The sequence below is a fragment of the Phyllopteryx taeniolatus genome, chromosome 6, assembly GCF_024500385.1.
Source record: "Phyllopteryx taeniolatus isolate TA_2022b chromosome 6, UOR_Ptae_1.2, whole genome shotgun sequence".
Taxonomy (NCBI): Eukaryota; Metazoa; Chordata; class Actinopteri; order Syngnathiformes; family Syngnathidae; genus Phyllopteryx; species Phyllopteryx taeniolatus.
In genome coordinates, this window is record NC_084507.1 from 15,950,486 (window position 1) to 15,969,304 (window position 18,819).

Consider the following 18,819-nt stretch of genomic DNA (forward strand, 5'->3'; position numbering starts at 1 on the left):
CTCCCCTTCTTGCTCCTGTCAACCTCGCCCAGCCTTTGTCCCGCCCACCTCAGCCAATCCCGATTCGGCTATTGGCTGGAACGGCCCCCTATCATGTCCCCGCCGTCCACTCGGATTGGTCAGAACGTGCACTGGAATGCCAGTCATATGCAAATATCATCGGCGCATTGTCTATTGTCCAATCTACAGCTTGTTTAAAAATACGACCCACCGTCGGTAACACAACATATATACTTTAAATTGATTACAGTAACACTAACTATTGTTCGAATTAAACTCTCCAGAAAGCGGAGAACAGTTTATTTCGTTTACACCCCCACACCGGCTCGTACCATTGGTGCATGCTGTCGTAGTAAGTGTAGACAGACGTGGAAGGCGACCAATAGAAGACCGATACTCAGATGTACGCTAACCAATGCGCTCGCGGGTGCTCGATAAGACCCTGCCCAATTCTACAAACACTCCAATTTGTTTCTGATGGGAGGTTCTAGTCAGCTCTGTACCGTAAGATTTTGCAATATGATTTAAGTTAATGAGGACTTTTAAGTCAGTTTTACCATTTTTAAGCTGTTTTATCAAAGTTCTTGATCACAAATCACCCACAAAATATTTATTTCAAAAGGCAGCAAATTGCTCTATAAAACACAGTCAAGGCAAGGGAGGTGATGATGTCATTTTGCACAATTAATATCTTTCAAATCACTGTAGACAAATCGACATTTTCAAAGCAGAGAGTGAAGCGTTCTGATGCAACATGCTCACATGAGGGGTGGGAGAGGGCCAACGGGAAAGAGGAGGTCGCTTGAAAGAGAAGGAAACGGCTGAAACGGTCCATGAGTGGTGGGTAAAAATAGAGAGTAATTTTCACCAGGGGAAGCATGGATGGGGGAGGAGGAGGAGGGAAAAGAATTTGTGAAAACACAAGTTCTCTCAAACAGAGGAAGGGTAGGCCACAGAGAAAGGGAACGAGACTAAAAAGTGTTGTGAGAACAGAACTTGAACAGTGCGAGCAATCGCTTTGTTTGTCAAGCAAGAAGCATGAGTCATGCTGAGCTAGCACATCCAGACAAATAGAATACTGGGAGGGGTCTCCACTACGGTCAGCCCAATCAAGAGCTTGAGATGTGACTAGAGATGCTCGGAGAGACTCTGGCAGGCTGCCATCTGTTGTAAAAACGCTTAACCCCCTCAGCACCAAGCTGTACACCTGCACTTTGTCATTAAGATTCATGCATTATTAACTAAGAAATGAAGTAGAATGTTTAAAAAGCACCGTCTCACAATAATGGCTCGGTTAACAGATGCTTCCTTGACCCATTTCCCCACCCCAGCTGTTTTGTGGGAATCAGTTAAAGCTGTGTACACTTGTGAAAATGATTGGGTCAAATTTGAGCATTTTCCCACTCTTGCGAACAAAGTGAGCAAAGGCCCGAATATCAGATGTCTCTAAAAGATTATTCTGAGCAATTATCCTGTGGTGTGGCGTGTGTTAAGAGTGACTTTTCCTCGCCCTCTTTGGGGGAAGGAGACTGGCAATTGTCCGCGATATCATTTATGTGTGTGGTGTACTGCGCTGTCATCTCAAGTACAACACACACTGTAGGTAAGAACAGTAAGAACACACTTGGCGATTTTTTTCTTCTTGTGTCGTGGGGTCTTTTGCATTTGTAAAACAATAAGTTAAGATGTTAAAAAAAATGTTTATGTGTCATTTTTGAGTAAAGAAGTTAATTAAATGAATGGTAATGAAAACAACCTGCTTGGCAGAGGAAATAAAGTGATATCTGAACATAGGAAAGAAAAAAAAAGGACTCAAACACAATCCATTTTGCAATGCTGGGCAACTATATTTCGCATAGGAAATAATGGAAATGGAAGTAATCTGTTCCAGGTTCACGGCACGGTGGACGACTGGTTAGAGCGTCTGCCTCACAGTTCTGAGGGCTGGGGTTCAATTCCCGGCCCCGCCTGTGTGGAGTTTGAATGTTCTCCCCAGCCTGCGTGGGTTTTCTCCGGGAACTCCGGTTTCCTCCCACATCCCAAAAACATGCATGGTAGGTTAATTGAAGACTAAAAATTGCCCGTAGGTGTGAATGTGATGTGGATGGTTTGTTTGTTTGTATGTGCCCTGCGATTGGCTGGCGACCAGTTCAGGGTGTACCCCGCCTCCTGGCCGATGATAGCTGGGATAGGCTCCAGCACTCCCGCGACCCTTGTGAGGATAAGCGGCTCAGAAAATGGATGGATGGATGGATGGATGTACCAGGTTCAGACTGTCAACATAACAAAACTTAACGTTCAAGTTAAAAAATTACAAATTACATAAAAACAACAAACCAGTCCTCATTTTAATGAATGTCTAATGTGACAGTGACACATACACTTCGTAACACAAGTGTAAAAACAAGTTAACTACTGTAAAACATAAAAACAACAAAACACTCTAACTTTGATAACAAGCAACAGCATGCATGGTGACTTCACGGGTATAATCCTCTTTAAACATTCTTCTTTAAACACCCCAGGCCACTTCTTTTGGAATAAGTGTAGCAAAAAAAGCAAAAACACAAATTAGATGCTTCCTAAACCGAGGTCACGAGATTGGCTGATGTCTCAATGTGATGTTCCGAATGAAGGTGGTTCCTGGCGTACTTTTCCCAGATACAGTGTTCCCCTGCTATATTGCTGTTCATCTTTCGCGGTCTGCTGTATCGCTGGTTTTTAAGTGATCTCTAGCAGTTTTTACGGTATAGACAAGTCCGAATTTCGAGTTGCACTTGTTCACTGTAGTACTGCAACATGCCAGGCATCAGATCTTAGACATTCAGACAAATTTTGAGATTGCCTGGATTTTTCTCACTGAATATTGTGAAACCACATATTGCCTTTTTACACACTTGATTTTTCTTACTGCATATTGGGAACATGTGTTGGAAACATTTTCTAAAAGCTTTAAAACAGTTTACAACGGTCCCGTCATACGAAGTTTCGAGGTTACCTTAGCGTTTGTGATGGATTACTGTGCATTCCGAGTTATGTACAAATTGAGGTTACGTCGCCACCATAGGAACGGAACTCCTTTGTAAACTGAGGGCCTCCAGCAGTACAAGCTTAGAGGTATACAGGACAAACAGTCAAACACACAAATACAAAATGAAAACACTCACAAGGAGCATCGAACCGACAGAACACTGAACTTCAGTAATCGTGTGACTGAAGTTAATGATGTCACTCTCTAGGCCACGTCCCCTATGCATCTGTGTGACTTTCGGTTAAATTACACTTTATAAAAACAGTTTAATCCTTTACATCCTCTTTTATTATGTCTTTATATTTATATTTTGCAATACAGAGCTATTTGAAAATAACAAGTAAATTGAGTTATGAACTTGGATACGGGATGATTTCAACTCGTAAGGTACTACTGTGCAAGTAAATTAAGTTTTAAGCTCAGTCCTAATTACACTCATAAATCACTGTACCACTGTATTTTGGTGTGCTGATGTTGGATTTGAATAGCAAAATTATTAAATAAAAATAAATAAAAAAAGGTTACATTGACACCAAATGGAAATAAAAAGTCGTGGCACTTAGTCGCAGCCTAGAGCAGAGGCTTTTTACACAAAGTATACTATCTAAAAAAATACTTTTGCTCTCCAAGTACCACAATCATGACGGACATTAAAATACAGTAGCATAGCATAGGCCTAAGTGTTCATAAACCAAGAAACAGATTTTATTGCTATAAAGTATATTATACAACAGGTAGTTCCGACCAAGCAGTTTGACTGGACAAAAGTAATTCCATGAGTGATAATATATACTTCAACAACATTGGGAGTCTGTCTTTGCATATCACCTCACAGGTGTTCTAAACCGTTTATTTGGCCCACAACAACGGTCCGTGTCGAGACGACATTAGGTTGTTAAAAACGTAGTCACAAAGATGGACATAGTTCCAGAAATACCATTTGATTTAAAGTATGGCTATCCGTCACATGAGGACGAAGGCAAGGAGAGAAGCCCAAAGATGTCATCGAAAACCTCATGCTGTGCTCATGTGATGTAGCGACACATGAACGACACATCGTCCAAGCCGCTCAGTAAAAGTGAAACAATAAAACAAGTTTTATTCATTAATTTTTTGGGGTCAATGCTGAAGCTGACATCTCAGCTAGTCAGCATGTTGCACTAACGACAAATTCCACAGCTGACGCCACTGCTTGCTGCTATTTGTGTTAGAGGAGCCAAAAAAAAAAAAATCCAAACAAATCATAATTTGTTGTTGTTTCCTACTGTTAACTAATGAATGGCGCTTGTAGAACTGTTGTATAAAAGCGATATTACATACGAACCCGTGATGATGTACATTACAGAATCACAACCTTTTGTATGATATTGCTTATTTATTGTAAGCCACCGTAACATTATTCAAAGTCCGAATATTAACGCTGCAATTAAATATAGGACAATACAAAAGTATTTAAATTATTATTAAAGATCCCATGCCAGAACTTTACTTTTTTGTTTTAATAATCTTTGATGTCATTTTATCAGGTTTGCAAGATAATTTAGGTTGGAAATGCCAAGGATACCCTTTTTAAAGCTATTCTAGTTGGTCAAAAACACCTGGCAGATAAGACGGCTGGATTTCTCATTAGTATTTGATATGTAAATAAGCTTTGCTCTGATTGGATCGCTGTTCTCCATAATTTGAATATGAGAAACAGCTTTGCTCTGATTGGTAGTATAGGCGATATCTCAGCGTCTATCCTCAATTGACCGATCGATTCAATGCTCGTTCACACCGGACATAAAGTGAACATTTGCCTCGCATTACTTGCGCAAGTTTGACTGCAGGAATTTGCTTCATTCACGCCACAAGTAACAAAGACGAGGAGGGGCTCCTCCTGGTAAATACCAACACCATGTCTTATATTTCCTAATACAGAGTGTGTGTGTGTGTGTGTGAGAGAGCGAGAGCTAACGCTATTGCTAGCTTGGGTCACAGTAAAGTACAATTGACAGATGTAAACCAATACTTACCGGATACGCCAACTTCCTTGCTCACAATCCTCCAGGCTTGCTCTTTTATTTGTACAGTCCTGGTTTTAGTAGCAGGAGTTAATAAAACAACTATTATTTTATTTTCCATTGTTATGATCAACAACTCCAGGATGTTGTGTACATTCTCCACGTCGATTGGCTATCGCGACGCAGCGTTATGCAAATTTGGGGCTCCTGAGTTGAGTTGGTGGGTACCAAGAGCAAAGTGGGCAGGTACTTGAATAATGACTAGCGTAACTATCACAACAACTGAAAATGATCGGAATACTTGCCTGCCTTTTACCTTTCATCGGCTCTTACAACCCCAATTCCAATGAAGTTGGGACGTTGTGTTAAACATAAATAAAAAAAAATAGAATGATTTGCAAATCATGTTCAACCTATATTTAATTGAATACACTACAAAGACAAGATATTTAATGTTCAAACTGATCAACTTTATTGTTTTTAGCAAATAATCATTAACTTAGAATTTTATGGCTGCAACATGTTCCAAAAAACCTGGGACAGGTGGCAAAAAAGACTGAGAAAGTTGAGGAAAGCTCCTCAAAGATCTGTTTGGAACATCCCACAGGTGAACAGGCTAATTGGGAACAGGTGGGTGCCATAATTGAGTATAAAAGGAGGTTCCCTGAATTGCTCAGTCATTCACAAGCAAAGTTGGGGCGAGGTTCACCTCTTTGTGAACAAGTGCGTGAGAAAATAGTCGAACAGTTTAAGGACAATCTTCCTCAACGTACAATTGCAAGAAATTTATGGATTTCATCATCTACGGTCCATAATATCATCAAAAGGAGTTCAATTCCCGGCCTCTGGAGAAATCACTGCATGTAAGCGGCAAGGCTGAAAACCAACATTGAATGCACGTGACCTTTGATCCCTCAGGCACCACTGCATCAAAAACCGACATCAATGCGTAAAGGATATCACCACATGGGCTCAGCAACACTTCAGAAAACCAATGTCAGTAAAAACAGTTCGGCGCTACATCCGTAAGTGCAACTTGAAACTATGCAACGCAAAAGCCATTTATCAACAACATCCAGAAACGCCGCAGACTTCTCTGGGCCGGAGCTCATCTAAGATGGACTGATGCAAAGTGGAAAAGTGTTCTGTGGTCCGACGAGTCCACATTTCAAATAGTATTTTGAAATTGTGGATGTCATGTCCTCCGGGCCAAAGAGGAAAAGAACCAGCCGGACTGTTATGGACGAAAGGTTCAAAAGCCAGCATCTGTGATGGACCTTTGATCCCTCAGGCACCACCGCATCAAAAACCGACATCAATGCGTAAAGGATATCACCACATGGGCTCAGCAACACTTCAGAAAGCCAATGTCAGTAAATACAGTTCGGTGCTACATCCATAAGTGCAACTTAAAACTCTACTATGCAAAGCAAAAGCCATTTATCAACAACACCTTGAAACGCCGCCGGCTTCTCTGGGCCCAAACTCATCTAAGATGGACTGATGCAAAGTGGAAAAGTGTTCTGTGGTCCGACGAGTCCACATTTCAAATAGTTTTGGGGAATTTGCGGACGTCGTGTCCTCCGGGCCAAAGAGGAAAAGAACCATCCGGACGATTATGGACGCAAAGTTCAAAAGCCAGGAACTGTGATGGTATGAGGCTGTGTTAGTGCCAATGGCATGGGTAACTTACACATCTGAAGGCACCATTAATGCTGAAAGGTACATAAAGGTTTTAGAGAAACATATGCTGCCATCCAAGCAATGTCTTTTTCATGGACACCTCTGCTTATTTCAGCAAGACAATGCCAAACCACATTCTGCACATGTTACAACAGCGTGGCTTCGTGGAAAAAGAGTGCGGGTAATAGACTGGCCTGCTTGCAGTCCAGACCTGTCTCTCATTGAATATGTGTGGCACATTATGAAGCGTAAAATACGACAACAGAGACCCCGGACTGTTGAACAGCTGAAGCTGTACATCAAGCAAGAATGGGAAAGAATTCCACCTACAAAGCTTCAACAATTAGTGTCCTCAGTTCCCAAACGTTTATTGAATGTTGTTAAAACAAAAGGTGACGTAAAACAGTAGTAAACATGACCCTGTCCCAGCTTTTTTGGAACGTGTTGCAGCCATAAAATTCTAAGTTAATGATTATTTGCTAAAAACAATCAAGTTTATCAGTTTGAACATTAAATATCTTGGATAAATGGATTTTTATGGCATGGGAAATGGAAAATGCATTGCACACAAAAGTTAAATAATAAAGAAAACGTTCTATCCATCCATCCATTTTCTTTACCGCGTATCCTCACTAGGGTCGCGGGCTGCTGGAGCCTATCCCAGCTATCTTTGGGCAGGAGGCGGAGTACACCCTGAACCGGTCGCCAGCCAATCGCAGGGCACATAGAAACAAACAAGCATTCGGACTCACATTCACACCAGGGGGCAATTTAGAGTCTTCAATCAACCTACCACGCATGTTTTTGGGATGTGGGAGGAAACCGGAGTGCCCGGAGAAAACCCACGCAGGCACGGTGAGAACATGCAAACTCCACACAGGCGGGGCCGGGAGGCAGATGTGCTAAGCAGTCGTCAACCGTGCCGCCAAAACCGTTGTTTAAAATTAATTTCAAATGTATTGAAAAGCGGCACGGTGGCCGACTGGTTAGAGCGTCAGCCTCACAGTTCTGAGGAGCGGGGTTCAATCCCCGGTCCCGCCTGTGTGGAGTTTGCATGTTCTCCCCGTGCCTGCGTGGGTTTTCTCCGGGCACTCCGGTTTCCTCCCACATCCCAAAAACATGCATTAATTGGGGACTCTAAATTGCTGTTCATGACTGTGAGTGCGAATGGTTGTTTGTTCCTATGTGCCCTGCGATTGGCTGGCAACCAGTTCAGGGTGTACCCCGCCTCCTGCCTGATGATAGCTGGGATAGGCTCCAGCATGCCCGCGACCCTAGTGAGGAGAAGCGGCTCAGAAAATGGATGGATGTATTGAACATAAAAGTTATATCCTACGGAACTGTACAGTGATTCTTTTGCGTCCCACTAGATGGAGCTCATATACCTTTAGTGGTACACTTAGTCACACTAGTTATCACTGGCTTCGAGTGAAAAAAATAGAACCCCTAGCCCCTTTCAACTAAGATTCAACTTTCAACTAAGATTCCGAACAAAATCTCGCTGTTACTGTGGAGGTGTTCTACCATTGCACACACATCATAAGCCTAGTGTGTGTGTCTGTATGTGTGTGTGTGTGTGTGCGCCACATGACTGAGAAACTTTTACTCCCACTCGTTGCTTCAGGTGGCCATGGTTTAGGCGAGCTGCCACCTTCTGTCACCCTCCCGTCCAATCTCGTTCTCGCCTGGATCCGTCTTCCGCCCTCCCCCGGCGCCCGCCATTTACTCGGTCCAATTATAACTCACATGCCGCAGTCCTTCGCAGTTACCGTGGCAACAGTGATCCGGCAAGTCACCTGAGGTCTCGTCGCCGGGGCCCGTTGCCACCTATCGTATCGAATTGGACCTCGCCTGTCCGTCAACTGACTCAGAACCACACGTCCCGATTTATGGATACCCCTCCCCCCGAAAGAGACAATTTGACCTACTGTCAGGAGAAGTTAAAGGAGGCGTCCTATTGCAATAGAATGTTCTGTAGTGAACAAATGAGAGATATCAGACACTGATGGAGGGACGTTAAAGTATCCTGAGACCCCCCCACCTCAAAAGAAAAAGCATCCCTGCTGCACATGCAATGCTCCAGTTTGGCCGTATGGGGGCACTACTTGCATGCAAATACATGCCCAAGAAGCTCTGAGCAGCAGAAACATTGAACAGACATACAGTGTGGCACAAAAAAAAGGTTCAAGGATAGAGGGATGAAGAATTTGTCATTTTTGGGATGTCAGGGCCTGATAATGATTTTTTTTAAACTTTGAAAATCCATCCCACTGAGAGTATTCCTAACAGTTAAGGATTAATCTTCCAAATGACTTTTTGCGGGAAAAGTCTTTTAGAGGGCAGGAGGCGGTCGTGCAATATCCAGATGTGCTTGTTGCTATGGCCAGTGAGGATATGCGAGGGCTTTAAAGCGTTATGTAAAAAGTGTGGGGCACGGGTGGGAGGGAGGGAGCGGGGATGTTATTCCCGGGTATTCGTATCCGGGTAGACCAGGATGAGGAGAGCAAGAGAGGAGAAGAAAGGGGGAGGCGACACCACTGCAGTGCGATGGAGTAAAGAGTTAAAAATGAAAATGCGGAGCATTATTTTTCCAAAGATGGTGGTGAAAAGTGTGTGTGAGACATGTCGTGTGTGTGTAAGTGACACGGAAAAGAGTATGTTGCAATTTCCACACAATTTTGGAAGAACGTCAGTGTATTAGTTGTGAAGAGGCCATTTTGAACGTTGCTCTGAGGAAAAGAAGGCGACATTTAAGATGCGATAAAAATGCCCCTCCAAACAGTATAATTATTGGTTAAAAAAAAATTATGGTGAGCATAAATTATCCGGCGCAGTTTTGTTAGGCAGAAAATGCTCTTTTTAAAAATTAATTAATGCTCTCTTACACACATAACTGTTTTTAACAACTTCATTGATTTTTAAAATGTAAGGCCACATACACAACTGGGGAAAAACGGATAAGTGTGTTCTTACTGCTCTTTTAGTGTGTGGCTTACTCAAGATAACAAACAGCATACCACACACGTAACAATATTTGCACAGACAATCAAGAATCTCCTACCTGAAACTAGCTGTCTGTCGTAGTATCAAGACTGACCTGTGAGGGGCGGCATAGTGCCATGGGGCATCCAGACTGCCTAAAAATGTGAAGAAGAAAAGGTAGTAGTAGTAGTAGTAGTAGTACTACTAGTAGTAGTTGGATAGTAGAAGAAACTTATCTGGTAACTACAGCATTCCATTTCATGTCACAATCATGAAGTTGGTGGCTCCGCCCAACTCTTTGGTGAGCATAAACAAAAGGGTTTGCAAGTATTGAACAGGTTTAACATTTACGATTGTCAGCCCGACCGTTTTGCGAGCAAATCAGGGAGGAAAAATCAGTCTTAACACACCCACACCGCAATATAATCACTAAGTACAGTCTTTCAGAGACATCTGACAATTGGCCCTTTGCTGACTTTGATCGGAAGTGGGGAAAGTGCTCAAATTTGACGACAATTATCAGTAAGTGTGCACACCATTTTTACGATTGTTGGCACGACCATTGTCCAAGCAGATCAGGGAGGGAAAACATTACAATTAAAACACCCCACATCACAAGATAATCACTCTTTGGCCCGATTGTCAGTATGTGTGTACCCTGCTTCAGCCGTTTTCTAGATTGGGGAGAGCAAATCACTCTTAAAACATTACACACCATAGGATAATTGCTCAGGATAGTCTTTATGAGACATCCAACTACTGGGGATTTACAGTGAGTACGGAAAGTATTTAGACCCCCTTAAAATTTTCACTTTTTGTTATATTACAGCCATTTGCTAAAATCATTTGTTAATTTTTTTCCTCATTAATGTACACACAGCACCCCATATTGACAGAAGAAAAAAATGGGATTGTTGAAATTTTTGCAGATTTATTCAAAAAGAAAAACTGAAATATCACACAGCCATAAGTATTCAGACCCTTTGCTCAGTATTTAGTAGAAGCACCCTTTTGAGCTAATACAGCCATTAGTCTTTTTGGGAATGATGCAACAAGATTTTCACACCTGGATTTGGGGATCCTCTGCCATTCCTCCGTGCAGATCCTCTCCAGTTCTGTCAGGTTGGATGGTGAACGTTGTCGGGCAGCCATTTTCAGGTCTTTCCAGAGATGCTCAATTGGGTTTAAGTCAGGGCTCTGTCTGGGCCATTCAAAAACAGTCACGGAGTTGTTCTGAAGCCACTGCTTCGGTATTTTAGCTGTGTGCTTAGGGTCATTGTCTTTTTTGAAGGTGAACCTTTGGCCCAGTCTGAGGTTCTGAGCACTTTGGAGAAAGTTTTTGTCCAGGATATCCCTGTACTTGGCCGCATTAATCTTTTCTTCGATTGCAACCAGTCTCCCTGTCCCGGCAGCTGAAAAACACCCCCACAGCATGATGCTGCCACCACCATGCTTCACTGTTTGGACTGTATTGGACAAGTGTTGAGCAGTGCCTGGTTTTCTCCACACATACCGCTTAGAATCAAGGCCAAAAAGTTCTATCTTGGTCTCATCAGACCAGAGAATCTTGGAGTCCTTCAGGTGTTTTTTTGTTTTTGTTTTTGTTTTAATCAAACTGCAGGCGGACTTTCATGTGTCTTGCACTAAGGATAGGCTTCCGTCAGGCCACTCTGCCATAAAGCTCCGACTGGTGGAGGGCTGCAGTGAACTAGAACTTTCTCCCATCTCCCGACTGCATCTCTGGAGCTCAGCCACAGGGATCCTTGGGTTCTTCTTTACCTCTCTCACCAAGATTACTCAGTTTGGCCGGACGGCCAGCTCGAGGAAGGGTTCCGGTCGTCCTAAACGTCTTCCATTTGAGGATTATGGAAGCCACTGTGCTCTTAGGAACCTTAAGTGCAGCAGAAATCTTTTTGTAACCTTGGCTAGCTCTGTGCCTTGCCACAATTCTGTCTCTGAGCTCTTCAGGTAGTTCCTTTGACCTCATGATTCTCATTTGCTCTGACATGCACTGTGAGCTGTAAGGTCTTATATAGACAGGGGTGTGGCTTTCCTAATCAAGTTCAATCAGCATAATGGAACACAGCTGGACTCCAATGAAGGTTTAGAAGCATCTTAAGGATGATCAGAAGAAACGGACAGCACCCGAGTTAAATATGAGTGTCACAGCAAAGGGTCTGAATACTTATGGCTGTGTGATATTTAAATTTTTCTTTTTTAATAAATCTGCAAACATTCCAACAATTCTGTTTTTTCTGTCAATATGGGTGCTGTGTGTACATTAATGAGGGAAAAAAAGAACTTAAATGATTTTAGCAAATGGCTGCAATATAACAAAGAGTGAAAAATTTAAGGGGGTCTGAATACTTTCTGTACCCACTGTACTTACTTTGATGGGAAGGGTGGAAAATGCTCCAATTCTGCCTGATTGTTGGTATGTGGTTAACCCCCCCTTTTACGGCTGTCAGTTCTCCAAGCAGATTCAAGGAGGAAAAATCACTCTTAAGACACCGCACACCACAGTACAATCACTTAGGATAATCTTTCAGAGCTAAGCAACGATCGGGCCTTTGCCGACTTTGATCATAAAAAAAAGCTCAAATTATGTGCACTTGTCGGGATGTGTGTACCCTGCTTTAGCCATAATCAAGATCAGGGAGAAAAAAAGTTACTCTGAACACACACACCAAACCGCAGTATAATCACTCAGGATAATCTTTTAGAGCCATCCGGTAATCCGGCCTTGCTGAATTTTATCGGAGGGGTGAACATTTTTTTGAAATTAAGCCTGATTGTCGGTATGTGTGCAATCGTCTTTAGCCACTTTCAAGATCAGGCAGAAAAAAAAAATCAATCTTAACACACCCCACACCACAAGATAATCGCTTTGGATAATATTTCAGAGACATCCAATAATCAGGCCTTTGCTGCCTAGTCAAGCGATGGAAAATGCTCAGATCCAGCACAATTATCAGTATATGTGTACCCCGATAAAGTCCGGCAAACACACTCTCCGAACTTGCTACACGATGAGACTTGTATTAATAATATAAAATGTCACATTAAAAATTCTGTGTACATTAATGACTGTGGGAGAAAAAAATCATCTACACCACGGGTGGGGAACCTTTCTCCCATCAGTGGGCATTTCAGTTTCTAAAAAATTGTGTCATCAGATTACCCACACACACACACCATTGTATTTATTGCCTCCATGTTATGTCACTGTTTCATTAGGAGGATGTTTGCTTTGTTGCCATGGAAACAGACGTTTTGGTGCTCACAGACACACGAAAGCCAGCACTCTGTGATTGACGCCTGGTTACCCTCACTCGCTCTCTCCCACACACGCACGCACGCACAAACACACACACATGCACACGCACACACACACGCACACACACACACACACACACACCGTAAAATAGGGTCTCACTCAGTCCTCACCTTGCCGCTAATTGTATTTCTGCCAGATTCTGTGCGTTTTTTTTATGGCGAGTTGGGAGAAGACATTTACTGACTCATTAGCGTAGTCTTTTATGGGCCAGCACATACACGTATGACAGATGCCGCGTAAATTGTACGACCGTGCAATGGCTTATTTGACACACATAAAAAGAAGGTTTTGAGTATTAAAGAAATTATTTTCTGGCTAAACATTTGATTATAAAGAGTGAAATGAGTTGGATTATGTTGTAAAGTCCGGACACCTTTTTACATGGACCAAGAGCTGCTATTAGATTATTTTGACAAATGCCTGTAAATTAACCAGGGTTTAGAGTTGTTATGCACTGACCAATTACGTACATTTTAGCTACTCCAGCGTGACACGACTCTCTAAAAATCGTTTGTTCAGGGAAGCTTTGCGAGTGCAGCGAGTGGGTGTGTGCGAGGTAAGCAAGCAATGAGGAGAGAAGTCCAAGGAACCAAGTTTCAGTGTAATCAGATCATGTCGTGTTTTGAAAGGAGAAAACGTCAAAGACCTGTTAGATAACAGAGTAATTAAGATTTTGTTTATATCCATAATATTTGACCTTCTTTTCCGCAACGTCTTTAATATTTACTCTATTTATTTTTCTATTTTCAAGCACTATGTAAGAACTATATTTTCAGTTCAGTTCAGTGGGTATGTACGGTGTTTTTTAATTGAAACCAAATTGTGTGCAATGTAAATCCTCCCATTTGACACGACTCAGCCAATGTACAAGCTGAGCAAATTGAGTTAAGTTCAGATTGTTTATACCAGACATAAGGCTCCGTAAAGTGCCTGAATATCCATCCATCCATTTTCTGAGCCGCTTCTCCTCATTAGGATCGCGGACGTGCTGGAGCCTATCCCAGCTATCATCGGGCAGGAGGCGGGGTACACCCTGAACTGGTCGGCAGCCAATCGCAGGGCACATATAAACAAACAACCATTCGCACTCACATTCACACCTACGGGTAATTTAGAGTTGTCAATTAGCCTACCTTGCATGTTGTTGGAATGTGGGAGGAAACCGGAGTGCCTGGAGAAAACCCACGCAGGCACGGCGGGGAGAACATGCAAACTCCACACAGGAGTATAGAAAAAAAATATTAAAGGAGCAAAGAAAAATATTAGAATTATTATTATAATATTATGTATTTAACTTGAAAAGTATGCGTGTGTGTGTGTATATATGGTGTTCCCTCGCCATTTCGCGCTTCACGTTTTGCGGCTTTAGTGCTTCGCGGGTTTTTCCAAAATATTCATAATAAGACGCGTTGTTTCATGTTGATGCGCGCCCTGCATGCCAAACAAAGAGATGAGTTGACTCAGAGGCTTTGTACATGCCTGTACATGCCTGTACTGTATGGGCACTCATACAAAGCGCGTGATTGGTTCCCGGCACGACATCGACCAATGAGAGCACGAGTGGATTTATCCCGTGAGCTGATTGGCTGCGCATCATCGCAGCCTCACCCAGCATCTTCCCTTGTTGTGTCTCGCCAGTCTAATCCACGCTGTTGTGTTCGCAATAACTTTTTTTGTTTAAGTGATAATTTTTCAAATCCTACTTCGCAGTTTTTCACCTTTCCTGGGGGGTTCTGGTCCCCATTAACCGTGAAAAACGAGGGAACACTGTAAATGTATATATGTGTGTGTGTGTGTGTGTATATATATTCATGTAATAAGCGGCACGGTAGATGACAGGTTAGAGTGTCTGCCTCACAGTTCTGAGGACCGGGGTTCAATCCCCGGCTCCGCCTGTGTGGAGTTTGCATGTTCTCCCCTGCGTGGGTTTTCTCCGGGCATTCCGGTTTCCTCCCACATCCCAAAAAACATGTGTGGTAGGTTAATTGAAGTCTCTAAATTGCCCCTAGGTGTGAATGTGGGTGCGAATGGTTGTGTACCCTGTGATTGGCTGACAACCAGTTCAGGGTGTACCCTGCGTCCTGCCCGATGGTAGCTGAGATAGGGTCCAGCACTCCCGCGACCCCTGTGAGGATAAGCGTCTTAGTAAATGGATGGATGGATAGTCATGTAATATATATTTGTTGTTAAAACATGACCAGAATATTTCTATAGTTATTCTATTAATTTCTTGACAAATTACAAAGCAAGTGTCAAGAAATAAATCAAATATTTATATTATTATGGAACAATTATTGTTTAGTACTATTAAAAATACATTTATAATAAAGAAATAAAAAATAAAATCCCTCTATCTATCTACCAGCAATAACAGCAATAAATATATCAAATATTTTTCTTTACGGTTTTCATTCGTCAACTACTAAAACACTAGCATATATTCAAATTTTTAAATAACTTTTTTATTTTATGTTTCATTAATATTTATTGTTCTATTTTCAGGCAATTAAGGAACATCTATAATCTACTCTATATCTATATGTGTAAATAAAGTTATTTTTGAACAAGCCTTCCTTAAGTTTTTATTACATTTTTCACCTCAGTTTAGTGTGACAAATCTACAATAAATATTTTTGGGAATACTATAGAATTGTTTGAGATATTATTTTATTTGACAGTGATGAAAAAAATATTTGGGACAGAATTCAAATGCATGCTGTTTTTCTGTTAACCTCTGACCCCTGCTATAGTTGGCGTTAGTTGGTTGGCGTACAATGTAACAGTATATGACAAACACCTACACAACACACACTCTCACAAGTACTGCTTCTTTCCCTCGGCTTTCCATACGTACACAGAGGTTTCACGCTGCATTTCTCAGTCTATACCTCAAGAAAAAAACGCCCACGTACGTGACGCCCACTCAAAGCCCGTCAAAATAAAGGCACATGCACACGGGCAACCATGCGTGATCCGGCACAAAGGGATGCTATTTATCCATTCGGCGTCCTTTCAGCCGTATAAAAGGGGCTGTGAGGCGGGAGCATACACTCAAAATGACAGCGCTCCCCTTCCTGTCCACTTCTCTGTCACAGTCGCGCGCCTCGATACGGCAAGACGTGCGTTCACACGGGAGGCCGAAGGGGCCCGGTTGAAGTGAATTGTACAGGCGGCTGTGATAATACATATGTGGATTGAATTTAGTAGAATTTTATACGAAAAGTCATTCATTGTAAGTAGAACAAGACTGGATGTGGTGTGTTTCCTCAAATAGTGACCTCCCTTCAAATAGATGTCATGCCCCAATTAATCTGCATTGTACACCAGCAAAAAAAAAACAACAAAAAAAAAACACCACACCTAAAAAAAAAAAAAAATAGGCTCCTTCTGCTCTCTCACTATCAGATTTGTTTTAATGAAAAGTAATGCACTAATGTAATAGAAAAATATTGGGATTTCATATTTCCTCCAATAGGGGCCATTGGCCTCTACTTAACTATGTGCCATACCCTAATTAATTAACGTCATTCATCTTGAAAGAATAAACATCACACTTCCATGAGCCACCTCTTTTTCATTTTTTAGGTGAAGATTGAATGATTAACACCACAATGTGTAACGGTAGACGTCATTATTACAACACACATAAAGCACGCATGGCATCTGTAAAGCTGAAGTTTAAGGTGGAGTTTAACGACAGAAGTGCTTCTGTGTGCATCGCAGAATGTTTCAGACAAAATGGAAGATGTCTCAAGAGAATTTTGTCTTTTCTACCAAAAGTAAAACACTGTAATTACTAGAAAACAGATAAATTGGGTGTCGTATTTCCTCAAATAGTGGCCTCAGCCTGAATTGCTGCATTGGCCCAATTAATTGTATATCGTGAAAGCATAAATATCGCATTTTTTCCCATCCATCCATACATTTTCTGTACCACTTATCCTCACTAGGGTCGCGGGCGTGCTGGGGCCCATCCCAGCTATCTTCGGGCAAAAGGCGGGGTACACCCTCAACTGGTCGCCAGTCAATCGCAGAGCACATATGAACAAACAACCATTCGCACTCACATTCACACCTACAGGCTATTTAGAGTCTTCAATCAACCTACCACGCATGTTTTTGGGATGTGGGAGGAAACCGGAGTACCCGGAGAAACGCCACGCAGGCACGGGGAGAACATGCAAACACCACACAGGGAGGTCGGATTTGAACTCAGGTCCTCAGAACTGTGAGGCAGATGTGGTAACCAGTCGTCCACCGTGCCTCCACTGAGCTGTGTCAAATATGCCAATATGCACGTTAACTGGGAGGGTTGCCATAAATGAGTTAAAGAGAAAGTGTATCTATAAACTCTGCATCTTTACTATCCAGTGAAAAGACTCTACAGAGAGATACGTGTTTAATTTCTTCTGTGACCACACTCGACTCTTAAAACGCTCGTATCTCAAATCAACTTTCCCCACTGAACTGAATGGAAATCTGTTCCAGCCCCCTAAAAACACCCAACTTTTTTTAACGTGTTTTTTTTTTAATAGCAAGAACTGCACTGAACAGCATTGTGGTGTATAAAAACACTAACATTTGCTCTCCATATAACCTGGAAACATGAAAAATGCATGCATAAAACACAACTGTATCTAATGTATTCTTTCCGTGTTCCCCCTCACCTGTGGGGTCTATTGGCGGTAGACAACCCAACTTAATGGTGCATTACTGCCCCAAACTGATACTGTCCTTCCACTGCAAGGAAACTAATGTGAATTGATGGTGGCCGGATGTTGTGAAGTTTGCTGCTGCCAAACAGCAGCGGGGGGTCTAAAGCACACTCGTATCTTAAATTGTACTGGTATCTTAAGACAAAAAAAATCAGCCAAGCAACAGCTTGTATGTAAAGGCACCACACTCAGTACTCGAACTCCAATTAGAATTTTTTGGGGGTAAAAAAGAAGGAAGGAAAATCATTTTTGAGTATTTTCGGAAAAATATAATAAAAAAATAATAATCTGGTGATACAATCTTTTCATTGGCCAGTGACAAAATATTGAGTTTTTATTAATTACATTTAATTATTATTTTAAATAATTGTCAGGAATTTGTTGAAAAAATATTTATTATTTAGTTTTTTTTTTTTAAGTAAAATAAGCAATATTATTTGATATGATAAAAATATGTTAGTGTAAATAAAAGCCTCTGTGCAGTAGTAGCACCTTACCCCCAATGGATGCCTGGTTCTCTCTGCAGATACAGTAAGTAAACTCCCGTAGCTAATATACGAAGAAATAATTTAAAATGATATGCCCTCACCCTTTAACATGCACTGCGTTCATCATGTTTGTGGAGTGGGTTGCCGCAAGGGACCAACATTTCTTTTTTGGAGCACGTCACTGCAGACTTTGAAGCAACGACACTTAAAATAGTTCACGACAATACAAGGAACACACACATAAGAAACACGCATTTTTAGATAGGTATGTACAGTACCTGCCGACACATTGTTTCACTACGTCGTGGCATGAGTCACTAATAAAACAAATATACACATTGAAGAAGTCAGAGGATTTGCACGCTAAATAAACCTGTCATGTTCAGGCAAAATATTGACACAGATGCTTTATTTTTATTTCTCTGAGCCATCACCTTCTCTCTATTTTTTTCTCTTACGGATTTAAACCTCATTTTGTCTGGCAGCTATCAAAACAGCAAATCAACACCAACAAGCTGCTCCCTAACTGGCCTACATACAGCACCTTCCATAGCCACTCATGCTCTTGTCATGAAATGTT

At 41.8% G+C, this 18,819-nt stretch overlaps 1 protein-coding gene across 1 annotated transcript in view; it reads right to left on the reverse strand.

The window, feature by feature from the left end:
• The window catches only part of cicb (capicua transcriptional repressor b), a 65,889-nt gene that overhangs the window by 29,201 nt on the left and 17,869 nt on the right, over window positions 1-18,819 (reverse strand). The window lies entirely within an intron of this gene.